This window comes from Dendrobates tinctorius, unplaced genomic scaffold, assembly GCF_039654945.1.
Source record: "Dendrobates tinctorius isolate UK_male_01 unplaced genomic scaffold, ASM3965494v1 ptg000204l, whole genome shotgun sequence".
Lineage (NCBI taxonomy): Eukaryota > Metazoa > Chordata > Amphibia > Anura > Dendrobatidae > Dendrobates > Dendrobates tinctorius.
Genome location: NW_027361871.1, coordinates 2,146,872 through 2,159,120, shown reverse-complemented (window position 1 = coordinate 2,159,120; position 12,249 = coordinate 2,146,872). Strand labels below are relative to the sequence as shown.

At 38.0% G+C, this 12,249-nt stretch overlaps 4 non-coding genes across 4 annotated transcripts; all 4 read right to left on the bottom strand.

Annotated features, from left to right (window-relative positions):
- Positions 1–82, bottom strand: TRNAS-GCU (transfer RNA serine (anticodon GCU)). Its single transcript has one exon. It is a non-coding gene; the product is annotated as a tRNA-Ser (tRNA).
- A 3,460-nt stretch (positions 83–3,542) lies between these two features.
- Positions 3,543–3,624, bottom strand: TRNAS-GCU (transfer RNA serine (anticodon GCU)). Its single transcript has one exon. It is a non-coding gene; the product is annotated as a tRNA-Ser (tRNA).
- A 3,460-nt stretch (positions 3,625–7,084) lies between these two features.
- TRNAS-GCU (transfer RNA serine (anticodon GCU)) lies at positions 7,085–7,166 on the bottom strand. The gene has a single exon. It is a non-coding gene; the product is annotated as a tRNA-Ser (tRNA).
- A 1,689-nt stretch (positions 7,167–8,855) lies between these two features.
- Positions 8,856–8,937, bottom strand: TRNAS-GCU (transfer RNA serine (anticodon GCU)). The gene has a single exon. It is a non-coding gene; the product is annotated as a tRNA-Ser (tRNA).
- Positions 8,938–12,249: the final 3,312 nt, after the last annotated feature.

The window sequence follows — 12,249 nt, the reverse complement described above, 5'->3', positions numbered from 1 at the left end:
CGACGAGGATGGGATTCGAACCCATGCATGCAGAGCACAATGGATTAGCAGTCCATCGCCTTAACCACTCGGCCACCTCGTCTACATAGCACCTGTGCGTTTAGGTGGGAAGATGTTGAGAGGGTTTTTACCAGTCAGTGTTTTTTCACTGAAGATTGTATGTTGGCTTTTGTCAGAGTTGCCTTATCTCGTCAACTACAGTGCCTGTTGTTTGAAGTTAGCTTGGGGAAAACTCTATCAGAAATGAACCAGTGCTGAGGTTTTTAATATCAATTAGTCATAATTTTTCCTCCTTTTGGTTTTGCCATGGCATTTCTTCAGTCTGTCTATTCTGTGTCATAACTTGGAAGCAAAACAAGTCCCAAATTTCAGCTGTGCTAAAAGATGGCTCATTCAATTGCAAAACTTCAAAGCCTTTGTCCTCGATACAGCTTCTGTAAATTTGTCAGTCTTTTAAATGAATGCTCTTCAAAATTTACTTGGCTTCTTAAGTGTTATGACTGAGATTGAAATCTTATTCCATGTTTCTGCTCTACGTGGAATGGAACTCAAGCTCAATATTGTTTTGCTGCGCTAACCAGTTGAATGTTCGATTGGTGCTTCAATCTTCCTTGGATTTCAAATGCATGCCATCTTCAGGTGCTGTGGCTTAGTTGGTTAAAGCGCCTGTCTAGTAAACAGGAGATCCTGAGTTTGAATCTCAGCAGTGCCTTGTTTTCATCTCCTCACAAAGAAGCTTCCTATCTTAAAAATAGGTGTTTCACTTGCGACTGATAGTGCAATTGTGAGATTAAAAATCTCTTCTATCTATGAGATATAAAGGACGAAAGATGGCTTCAAGCATGACAATGTAAAACCAGTTGCTTTTGTTTTGAAATGCCTCCTTTCTATGCATCTCTAATCCGTTTATCCAATGTCTCTCACCTTTATGTCCTTTGGCTTAGTTGGTCAAAGAGCCTGTTTAGTAAACAGAAAATCTTGAATTTGAATGCCAGCAGTGCTATTCTTTCTTTATGTCAGTTTGGGGCTTCTTAACTCTCTATGCAGGCTTTCTAATGTATCACACCTGTTTGTACTTTGTCTTAGTTGGTCAAAGAGCCTGTTTAGTAAACAGAAAATCTTGAATTTGAATGCCAGCAGTGCTATTCTTTCTTTATGTCAGTTTGGGGCTTCTTAACTCTCTAAGCAGGCTTTCTAATGTATCACACCTGTTTGTCCTTTGTCTTAGTTGGTCAAAGAGCCTGTTTAGTAAACAGAAAATTTTGAATTTGAATGCCAGCAGTCCTCTTCCTTCTTTATCTCATTTTAGGGCTGTTTAACTCTCTAAGCAGGCTTTCTAATGTATCACACCTGTTTGTCCTTTGGCTTAGTTTGTCAAAGAGCCTATTTAGTAAATGGAAAATCTTGATTTTGAATGTCAGCAGTGCTTTCTATTCTTCATCTCATTTTGTGGGTTTTTACCCCAAAAAGAGGACTTTTACTCTTGTTTGTCATCAAATATTAATTTCCCACAGCCCTAATATAGTGCAATTGAGAAAAAAAATTCTCTGCTGTTGAAACACTTTAAAAGGAATTAGAGGATATAATTTTCTTTACAGAATATAGGATGGCATCAACCTTTACAAATTAAAACAAGTGGATTTACAGATCTGACTCTGCAAAGTTTGATAGCAGCACAGGCGTATTGTAAACTTTCATGCTTGAAGTGTCCACCGCTTGGGTTAAAAATGAAAACCAAACCATTCAACACAAAAGAAGAAACAGATTAATCCGATGAGGATGGGATTCGAACCCATGCATGCAGAGCACAATGGATTAGCAGTCCATCGCCTTAACCACTCGGCCACCTCGTCTACATAGCACCTGTGCGTTTAGGTGGGAAGATGTTGAGAGGGTTTTTACCAGTCAGTGTTTTTTCACTGAAGATTGTATGTTGGCTTTTGTCAGAGTTGCCTTATCTCGTCAACTACAGTGCCTGTTGTTTGAAGTTAGCTTGGGGAAAACTCTATCAGAAATGAACCAGTGCTGAGGTTTTTAATATCAATTAGTCATAATTTTTCCTCCTTTTGGTTTTGCCATGGCATTTCTTCAGTCTGTCTATTCTGTGTCATAACTTGGAAGCAAAACAAGTCCCAAACTTCAGCTGTGCTAAAAGATGGCTCATTCAATTGCAAAACTTCAAAGCCTTTGTCCTCGATACAGCTTCTGTAAATTTGTCAGTCTTTTAAATGAATGCTCTTCAAAATTTACTTGGCTTCTTAAGTGTTATGACTGAGATTGAAATCTTATTCCATGTTTCTGCTCTACGTGGAATGGAACTCAAGCTCAATATTGTTTTGCTGCGCTAACCAGTTGAATGTTCGATTGGTGCTTCAATCTTCCTTGGATTTCAAATGCATGCCATCTTCAGGTCCTGTGGCTTAGTTGGTTAAAGCGCCTGTCTAGTAAACAGGAGATCCTGAGTTTGAATCTCAGCAGTGCCTTGTTTTCATCTCCTCACAAAGAAGCTTCCTATCTTAAAAATAGGTGTTTCACTTGCGACTGATAGTGCAATTGTGAGATTAAAAATCTCTTCTATCTATGAGATATAAAGGAAGAAAGATGGCTTCAAGCATGACAATGTAAAACCAGTTGCTTTTGTTTTGAAATGCCTCCTTTCTATGCATCTCTAATCCGTTTATCCAATGTCTCTCACCTTTATGTCCTTTGGCTTAGTTGGTCAAAGAGCCTGTTTAGTAAACAGAAAATCTTGAATTTGAATGCCAGCAGTGCTATTCTTTCTTTATGTCAGTTTGGGGCTTCTTAACTCTCTATGCAGGCTTTCTAATGTATCACACCTGTTTGTACTTTGTCTTAGTTGGTCAAAGAGCCTGTTTAGTAAACAGAAAATCTTGAATTTGAATGCCAGCAGTGCTATTCTTTCTTTATGTCAGTTTGGGGCTTCTTAACTCTCTAAGCAGGCTTTCTAATGTATCACACCTGTTTGTCCTTTGTCTTAGTTGGTCAAAGAGCCTGTTTAGTAAACAGAAAATTTTGAATTTGAATGCCAGCAGTCCTCTTCCTTCTTTATCTCATTTTAGGGCTGTTTAACTCTCTAAGCAGGCTTTCTAATGTATCACACCTGTTTGTCCTTTGGCTTAGTTGGTCAAAGAGCCTATTTAGTAAATGGAAAATCTTGATTTTGAATGTCAGCAGTGCTTTCTATTCTTCATCTCATTTTGTGGGTTTTTACCCCAAAAAGAGGACTTTTACTCTTGTTTGTCATCAAATATTAATTTCCCACAGCCCTAATATAGTGCAATTGAGAAAAAAAATTCTCTGCTGTTGAAACACTTTAAAAGGAATTAGAGGATATAATTTTCTTTACAGAATATAGGATGGCATCAACCTTTACAAATTAAAACAAGTGGATTTACAGATCTGACTCTGCAAAGTTTGATAGCAGCACAGGCGTATTGTAAACTTTCATGCTTGAAGTGTCCACCGCTTGGGTTAAAAATGAAAACCAAACCATTCAACACGAAAGAAGAAGCAGATTAATCCGACGAGGATGGGATTCGAACCCATGCATGCAGAGCACAATGGATTAGCAGTCCATCGCCTTAACCACTCGGCCACCTCGTCTACATAGCACCTGTGCGTTTAGGTGGGAAGATGTTGAGAGGGTTTTTACCAGTCAGTGTTTTTTCACTGAAGATTGTATGTTGGCTTTTGTCAGAGTTGCCTTATCTCGTCAACTACAGTGCCTGTTGTTTGAAGTTAGCTTGGGGAAAACTCTATCAGAAATGAACCAGTGCTGAGGTTTTTAATATCAATTAGTCATAATTTTTCCTCCTTTTGGTTTTGCCATGGCATTTCTTCAGTCTGTCTATTCTGTGTCATAACTTGGAAGCAAAACAAGTCCCAAATTTCAGCTGTGCTAAAAGATGGCTCATTCAATTGCAAAACTTCAAAGCCTTTGTCCTCGATACAGCTTCTGTAAATTTGTCAGTCTTTTAAATGAATGCTCTTCAAAATTTACTTGGCTTCTTAAGTGTTATGACTGAGATTGAAATCTTATTCCATGTTTCTGCTCTACGTGGAATGGAACTCAAGCTCAATATTGTTTTGCTGCGCTAACCAGTTGAATGTTCGATTGGTGCTTCAATCTTCCTTGGATTTCAAATGCATGCCATCTTCAGGTGCTGTGGCTTAGTTGGTTAAAGCGCCTGTCTAGTAAACAGGAGATCCTGAGTTTGAATCTCAGCAGTGCCTTGTTTTCATCTCCTCACAAAGAAGCTTCCTATCTTAAAAATAGGTGTTTCACTTGCGACTGATAGTGCAATTGTGAGATTAAAAATCTCTTCTATCTATGAGATATAAAGGAAGAAAGATGGCTTCAAGCATGACAATGTAAAACCAGTTGCTTTTGTTTTGAAATGCCTCCTTTCTATGCATCTCTAATCCGTTTATCCAATGTCTCTCACCTTTATGTCCTTTGGCTTAGTTGGTCAAAGAGCCTGTTTAGTAAACAGAAAATCTTGAATTTGAATGCCAGCAGTGCTATTCTTTCTTTATGTCAGTTTGGGGCTTCTTAACTCTCTATGCAGGCTTTCTAATGTATCACACCTGTTTGTACTTTGTCTTAGTTGGTCAAAGAGCCTGTTTAGTAAACAGAAAATCTTGAATTTGAATGCCAGCAGTGCTATTCTTTCTTTATGTCAGTTTGGGGCTTCTTAACTCTCTAAGCAGGCTTTCTAATGTATCACACCTGTTTGTCCTTTGTCTTAGTTGGTCAAAGAGCCTGTTTAGTAAACAGAAAATTTTGAATTTGAATGCCAGCAGTCCTCTTCCTTCTTTATCTCATTTTAGGGCTGTTTAACTCTCTAAGCAGGCTTTCTAATGTATCACACCTGTTTGTCCTTTGGCTTAGTTTGTCAAAGAGCCTATTTAGTAAATGGAAAATCTTGATTTTGAATGTCAGCAGTGCTTTCTATTCTTCATCTCATTTTGTGGGTTTTTACCCCAAAAAGAGGACTTTTACTCTTGTTTGTCATCAAATATTAATTTCCCACAGCCCTAATATAGTGCAATTGAGAAAAAAAAATCTCTGCTGTTGAAACACTTTAAAAGGAATTAGAGGATATAATTTTCTTTACAGAATATAGGATGGCATCAACCTTTACAAATTAAAACAAGTGGATTTACAGATCTGACTCTGCAAAGTTTGATAGCAGCACAGGCGTATTGTAAACTTTCATGCTTGAAGTGTCCACCGCTTGGGTTAAAAATGAAAACCAAACCATTCAACACGAAAGAAGAAACAGATTAATCCGATGAGGATGGGATTCGAACCCATGCATGCAGAGCACAATGGATTAGCAGTCCATCGCCTTAACCACTCGGCCACCTCGTCTACATAGCACCTGTGCGTTTAGGTGGGAAGATGTTGAGAGGGTTTTTACCAGTCAGTGTTTTTTCACTGAAGATTGTATGTTGGCTTTTGTCAGAGTTGCCTTATCTCGTCAACTACAGTGCCTGTTGTTTGAAGTTAGCTTGGGGAAAACTCTATCAGAAATGAACCAGTGCTGAGGTTTTTAATATCAATTAGTCATAATTTTTCCTCCTTTTGGTTTTGCCATGGCATTTCTTCAGTCTGTCTATTCTGTGTCATAACTTGGAAGCAAAACAAGTCCCAAATTTCAGCTGTGCTAAAAGATGGCTCATTCAATTGCAAAACTTCAAAGCCTTTGTCCTCGATACAGCTTCTGTAAATTTGTCAGTCTTTTAAATGAATGCTCTTCAAAATTTACTTGGCTTCTTAAGTGTTATGACTGAGATTGAAATCTTATTCCATGTTTCTGCTCTACGTGGAATGGAACTCAAGCTCAATATTGTTTTGCTGCGCTAACCAGTTGAATGTTCGATTGGTGCTTCAATCTTCCTTGGATTTCAAATGCATGCCATCTTCAGGTGCTGTGGCTTAGTTGGTTAAAGCGCCTGTCTAGTAAACAGGAGATCCTGAGTTTGAATCTCAGCAGTGCCTTGTTTTCATCTCCTCACAAAGAAGCTTCCTATCTTAAAAATAGGTGTTTCACTTGCGACTGATAGTGCAATTGTGAGATTAAAAATCTCTTCTATCTATGAGATATAAAGGAAGAAAGATGGCTTCAAGCATGACAATGTAAAACCAGTTGCTTTTGTTTTGAAATGCCTCCTTTCTATGCATCTCTAATCCGTTTATCCAATGTCTCTCACCTTTATGTCCTTTGGCTTAGTTGGTCAAAGAGCCTGTTTAGTAAACAGAAAATCTTGAATTTGAATGCCAGCAGTGCTATTCTTTCTTTATGTCAGTTTGGGGCTTCTTAACTCTCTATGCAGGCTTTCTAATGTATCACACCTGTTTGTACTTTGTCTTAGTTGGTCAAAGAGCCTGTTTAGTAAACAGAAAATCTTGAATTTGAATGCCAGCAGTGCTATTCTTTCTTTATGTCAGTTTGGGGCTTCTTAACTCTCTAAGCAGGCTTTCTAATGTATCACACCTGTTTGTCCTTTGTCTTAGTTGGTCAAAGAGCCTGTTTAGTAAACAGAAAATTTTGAATTTGAATGCCAGCAGTCCTCTTCCTTCTTTATCTCATTTTAGGGCTGTTTAACTCTCTAAGCAGGCTTTCTAATGTATCACACCTGTTTGTCCTTTGGCTTAGTTTGTCAAAGAGCCTATTTAGTAAATGGAAAATCTTGATTTTGAATGTCAGCAGTGCTTTCTATTCTTCATCTCATTTTGTGGGTTTTTACCCCAAAAAGAGGACTTTTACTCTTGTTTGTCATCAAATATTAATTTCCCACAGCCCTAATATAGTGCAATTGAGAAAAAAAATTCTCTGCTGTTGAAACACTTTAAAAGGAATTAGAGGATATAATTTTCTTTACAGAATATAGGATGGCATCAACCTTTACAAATTAAAACAAGTGGATTTACAGATCTGACTCTGCAAAGTTTGATAGCAGCACAGGCGTATTGTAAACTTTCATGCTTGAATTGTCCACCGCTTGGGTTAAAAATGAAAACCAAACCATTCAACACGAAAGAAGAAGCAGATTAATCCGACGAGGATGGGATTCGAACCCATGCATGCAGAGCACAATGGATTAGCAGTCCATCGCCTTAACCACTCGGCCACCTCGTCTACATAGCACCTGTGCGTTTAGGTGGGAAGATGTTGAGAGGGTTTTTACCAGTCAGTGTTTTTTCACTGAAGATTGTATGTTGGCTTTTGTCAGAGTTGCCTTATCTCGTCAACTACAGTGCCTGTTGTTTGAAGTTAGCTTGGGGAAAACTCTATCAGAAATGAACCAGTGCTGAGGTTTTTAATATCAATTAGTCATAATTTTTCCTCCTTTTGGTTTTGCCATGGCATTTCTTCAGTCTGTCTATTCTGTGTCATAACTTGGAAGCAAAACAAGTCCCAAATTTCAGCTGTGCTAAAAGATGGCTCATTCAATTGCAAAACTTCAAAGCCTTTGTCCTCGATACAGCTTCTGTAAATTTGTCAGTCTTTTAAATGAATGCTCTTCAAAATTTACTTGGCTTCTTAAGTGTTATGACTGAGATTGAAATCTTATTCCATGTTTCTGCTCTACGTGGAATGGAACTCAAGCTCAATATTGTTTTGCTGCGCTAACCAGTTGAATGTTCGATTGGTGCTTCAATCTTCCTTGGATTTCAAATGCATGCCATCTTCAGGTGCTGTGGCTTAGTTGGTTAAAGCGCCTGTCTAGTAAACAGGAGATCCTGAGTTTGAATCTCAGCAGTGCCTTGTTTTCATCTCCTCACAAAGAAGCTTCCTATCTTAAAAATAGGTGTTTCACTTGCGACTGATAGTGCAATTGTGAGATTAAAAATCTCTTCTATCTATGAGATATAAAGGACGAAAGATGGCTTCAAGCATGACAATGTAAAACCAGTTGCTTTTGTTTTGAAATGCCTCCTTTCTATGCATCTCTAATCCGTTTATCCAATGTCTCTCACCTTTATGTCCTTTGGCTTAGTTGGTCAAAGAGCCTGTTTAGTAAACAGAAAATCTTGAATTTGAATGCCAGCAGTGCTATTCTTTCTTTATGTCAGTTTGGGGCTTCTTAACTCTCTATGCAGGCTTTCTAATGTATCACACCTGTTTGTACTTTGTCTTAGTTGGTCAAAGAGCCTGTTTAGTAAACAGAAAATCTTGAATTTGAATGCCAGCAGTGCTATTCTTTCTTTATGTCAGTTTGGGGCTTCTTAACTCTCTAAGCAGGCTTTCTAATGTATCACACCTGTTTGTCCTTTGTCTTAGTTGGTCAAAGAGCCTGTTTAGTAAACAGAAAATTTTGAATTTGAATGCCAGCAGTCCTCTTCCTTCTTTATCTCATTTTAGGGCTGTTTAACTCTCTAAGCAGGCTTTCTAATGTATCACACCTGTTTGTCCTTTGGCTTAGTTGGTCAAAGAGCCTATTTAGTAAATGGAAAATCTTGATTTTGAATGTCAGCAGTGCTTTCTATTCTTCATCTCATTTTGTGGGTTTTTACCCCAAAAAGAGGACTTTTACTCTTGTTTGTCATCAAATATTAATTTCCCACAGCCCTAATATAGTGCAATTGAGAAAAAAAATTCTCTGCTGTTGAAACACTTTAAAAGGAATTAGAGGATATAATTTTCTTTACAGAATATAGGATGGCATCAACCTTTACAAATTAAAACAAGTGGATTTACAGATCTGACTCTGCAAAGTTTGATAGCAGCACAGGCGTATTGTAAACTTTCATGCTTGAAGTGTCCACCGCTTGGGTTAAAAATGAAAACCAAACCATTCAACACGAAAGAAGAAACAGATTAATCCGACGAGGATGGGATTCGAACCCATGCATGCAGAGCACAATGAATTAGCAGTCCATCGCCTTAACCACTCGGCCACCTCGTCTACATAGCACCTGTGCGTTTAGGTGGGAAGATGTTGAGAGGGTTTTTACCAGTCAGTGTTTTTTCACTGAAGATTGTATGTTGGCTTTTGTCAGAGTTGCCTTATCTCGTCAACTACAGTGCCTGTTGTTTGAAGTTAGCTTGGGGAAAACTCTATCAGAAATGAACCAGTGCTGAGGTTTTTAATATCAATTAGTCATAATTTTTCCTCCTTTTGGTTTTGCCATGGCATTTCTTCAGTCTGTCTATTCTGTGTCATAACTTGGAAGCAAAACAAGTCCCAAATTTCAGCTGTGCTAAAAGATGGCTCATTCAATTGCAAAACTTCAAAGCCTTTGTCCTCGATACAGCTTCTGTAAATTTGTCAGTCTTTTAAATGAATGCTCTTCAAAATTTACTTGGCTTCTTAAGTGTTATGACTGAGATTGAAATCTTATTCCATGTTTCTGCTCTACGTGGAATGGAACTCAAGCTCAATATTGTTTTGCTGCGCTAACCAGTTGAATGTTCGATTGGTGCTTCAATCTTCCTTGGATTTCAAATGCATGCCATCTTCAGGTGCTGTGGCTTAGTTGGTTAAAGCGCCTGTCTAATAAACAGGTAGATCCTGAGTTTGAATCGCAGCAGTGCCTTGTTTTCATCTCCGCACAAAGAAGCTTCCTATCTTAAAAATAGGTGTTTCACTTGAGACTGATAGTGCAATTGTGAGATTAAAAATCTCTTCTATCTAAGAGATATAAAGGAAGAAAGATGGCTTCAAGCATGACAATGTAAAACCAGTTGCTTTTGTTTTGAAATGCCTCCTTTCTATGCATCTCTAATCCGTTTATCCAATGTCTCTCACCTTTATGTCCTTTGGCTTAGTTGGTCAAAGAGCCTGTTTAGTAAACAGAAAATCTTGAATTTGAATGCCAGCAGTGCTATTCTTTCTTTATGTCAGTTTGGGGCTTCTTAACTCTCTATGCAGGCTTTCTAATGTATCACACCTGTTTGTACTTTGTCTTAGTTGGTCAAAGAGCCTGTTTAGTAAACAGAAAATCTTGAATTTGAATGCCAGCAGTGCTATTCTTTCTTTATGTCAGTTTGGGGCTTCTTAACTCTCTAAGCAGGCTTTCTAATGTATCACACCTGTTTGTCCTTTGTCTTAGTTGGTCAAAGAGCCTGTTTAGTAAACAGAAAATTTTGAATTTGAATGCCAGCAGTCCTCTTCCTTCTTTATCTCATTTTAGGGCTGTTTAACTCTCTAAGCAGGCTTTCTAATGTATCACACCTGTTTGTCCTTTGGCTTAGTTGGTCAAAGAGCCTATTTAGTAAATGGAAAATCTTGATTTTGAATGTCAGCAGTGCTTTCTATTCTTCATCTCATTTTGTGGGTTTTTACCCCAAAAAGAGGACTTTTACTCTTGTTTGTCATCAAATATTAATTTCCCACAGCCCTAATATAGTGCAATTGAGAAAAAAAATTCTCTGCTGTTGAAACACTTTAAAAGGAATTAGAGGATATAATTTTCTTTACAGAATATAGGATGGCATCAACCTTTACAAATTAAAACAAGTGGATTTACAGATCTGACTCTGCAAAGTTTGATAGCAGCACAGGCGTATTGTAAACTTTCATGCTTGAAGTGTCCACCGCTTGGGTTAAAAATGAAAACCAAACCATTCAACACGAAAGAAGAAACAGATTAATCCGACGAGGATGGGATTCGAACACATGCATGCAGAGCACAATGGATTAGCAGTCCATCGCCTTAACCACTCGGCCACCTCGTCAACATAGCACCTGTGCGTTTAGGTGGGAAGATGTTGAGAGGGTTTTTACCAGTCAGTGTTTTTTCACTGAAGATTGTATGTTGGCTTTTGTCAGAGTTACCTTATCTCGTCAACTACAGTGCCTGTTGTTTGAAGTTAGCTTGGGGAAAACTCTATCAGAAATGAACCAGTGCTGAGGTTTTTAATATCAATTAGTCATAATTTTTCCTCCTTTTGGTTTTGCCATGGCATTTCTTCAGTCTGTCTATTCTGTGTCATAACTTGGAAGCAAAACAAGTCCCAAATTTCAGCTGTGCTAAAAGATGGCTCATTCAATTGCAAAACTTCAAAGCCTTTGTCCTCGATACACCTTCTGTAAATTTGTCAGTCTTTTAAATGAATGCTCTTCAAAATTTACTTGGCTTCTTAAGTGTTATGACTGAGATTGAAATCTTATTCCATGTTTCTGCTCTACGTGGAATGGAACTCAAGCTCAATATTGTTTTGCTGCGCTAACCAGTTGAATGTTCGATTGGTGCTTCAATCTTCCTTGGATTTCAAATGCATGCCATCTTCAGGTGCTGTGGCTTAGTTGGTTAAAGCGCCTGTCTAGTAAACAGGAGATCCTGAGTTTGAATCTCAGCAGTCCCTTGTTTTCATCTCCTCACAAAGAAGCTTCCTATCTTAAAAATAGGTGTTTCACTTGCGACTGATAGTGCAATTGTTAGATTAAAAATCTCTTCTATCTAAGAGATATAAAGGAAGAAAGATGGCTTCAAGCCATCAATTGCACTATCAAGCCAGTTGATTTAGTTTTGAAATGCCTCCTTTCTATGCATCTCTAATCCGTTTATCCAATGTATCTCACCTTTATGTCCTTTGGCTTAGTTGGTCAAAGAGCCTGTTTAGTAAACAGAAAATCTTGAATTTGAATGCCAGCAGTGCTATTCTTTCTTTATGTCAGTTTGGGGCTTCTTAACTCTCTAAGCAGGCTTTCTAATGTATCACACCTGTTTGTCCTTTGTCTTAGTTGGTCAAAGAGCCTGTTTAGTAAACAGAAAATCTTGAATTTGAATGCCAGCAGTCCTCTTCCTTCTTTATCTCAGTTTAGGGCTGTTTAACTCTCTAAGCAGGCTTTCTAATGTATCACACCTGTTTGTCCTTTGTCTTAGTTGGTCAAAGAGCCTATTTAGTAAATGCAAAATCTTGAATTTGAATGTCAGCAGTCCTTTTCCTTCTTTATCTCAGTTTAGGGCTGTTTAACTCTCTAAGCAGGCTTTTTAATGTTTCGCACCTGTTTGTCCTTTGGCTTAGTTGGTCAAAGAGCCTATTTAGTAAAAGGAAAATCTTGATTTTGAATGTCAGCAGTGCTTTCTATTCTTCATCTCATTTTGTGGGTTTTTACCCCAAAAAGAGGACTTTTACTCTTGTTTGTCATCAAATATTAATTTCCCACAGCCCTAATATAGTGCAATTGAGAAAAAAAATTCTCTGCTGTTGAAACACTTTAAAAGGAATTTGAGGATATAATTTTCTTTACAGAATATAGGATGGCAACAAG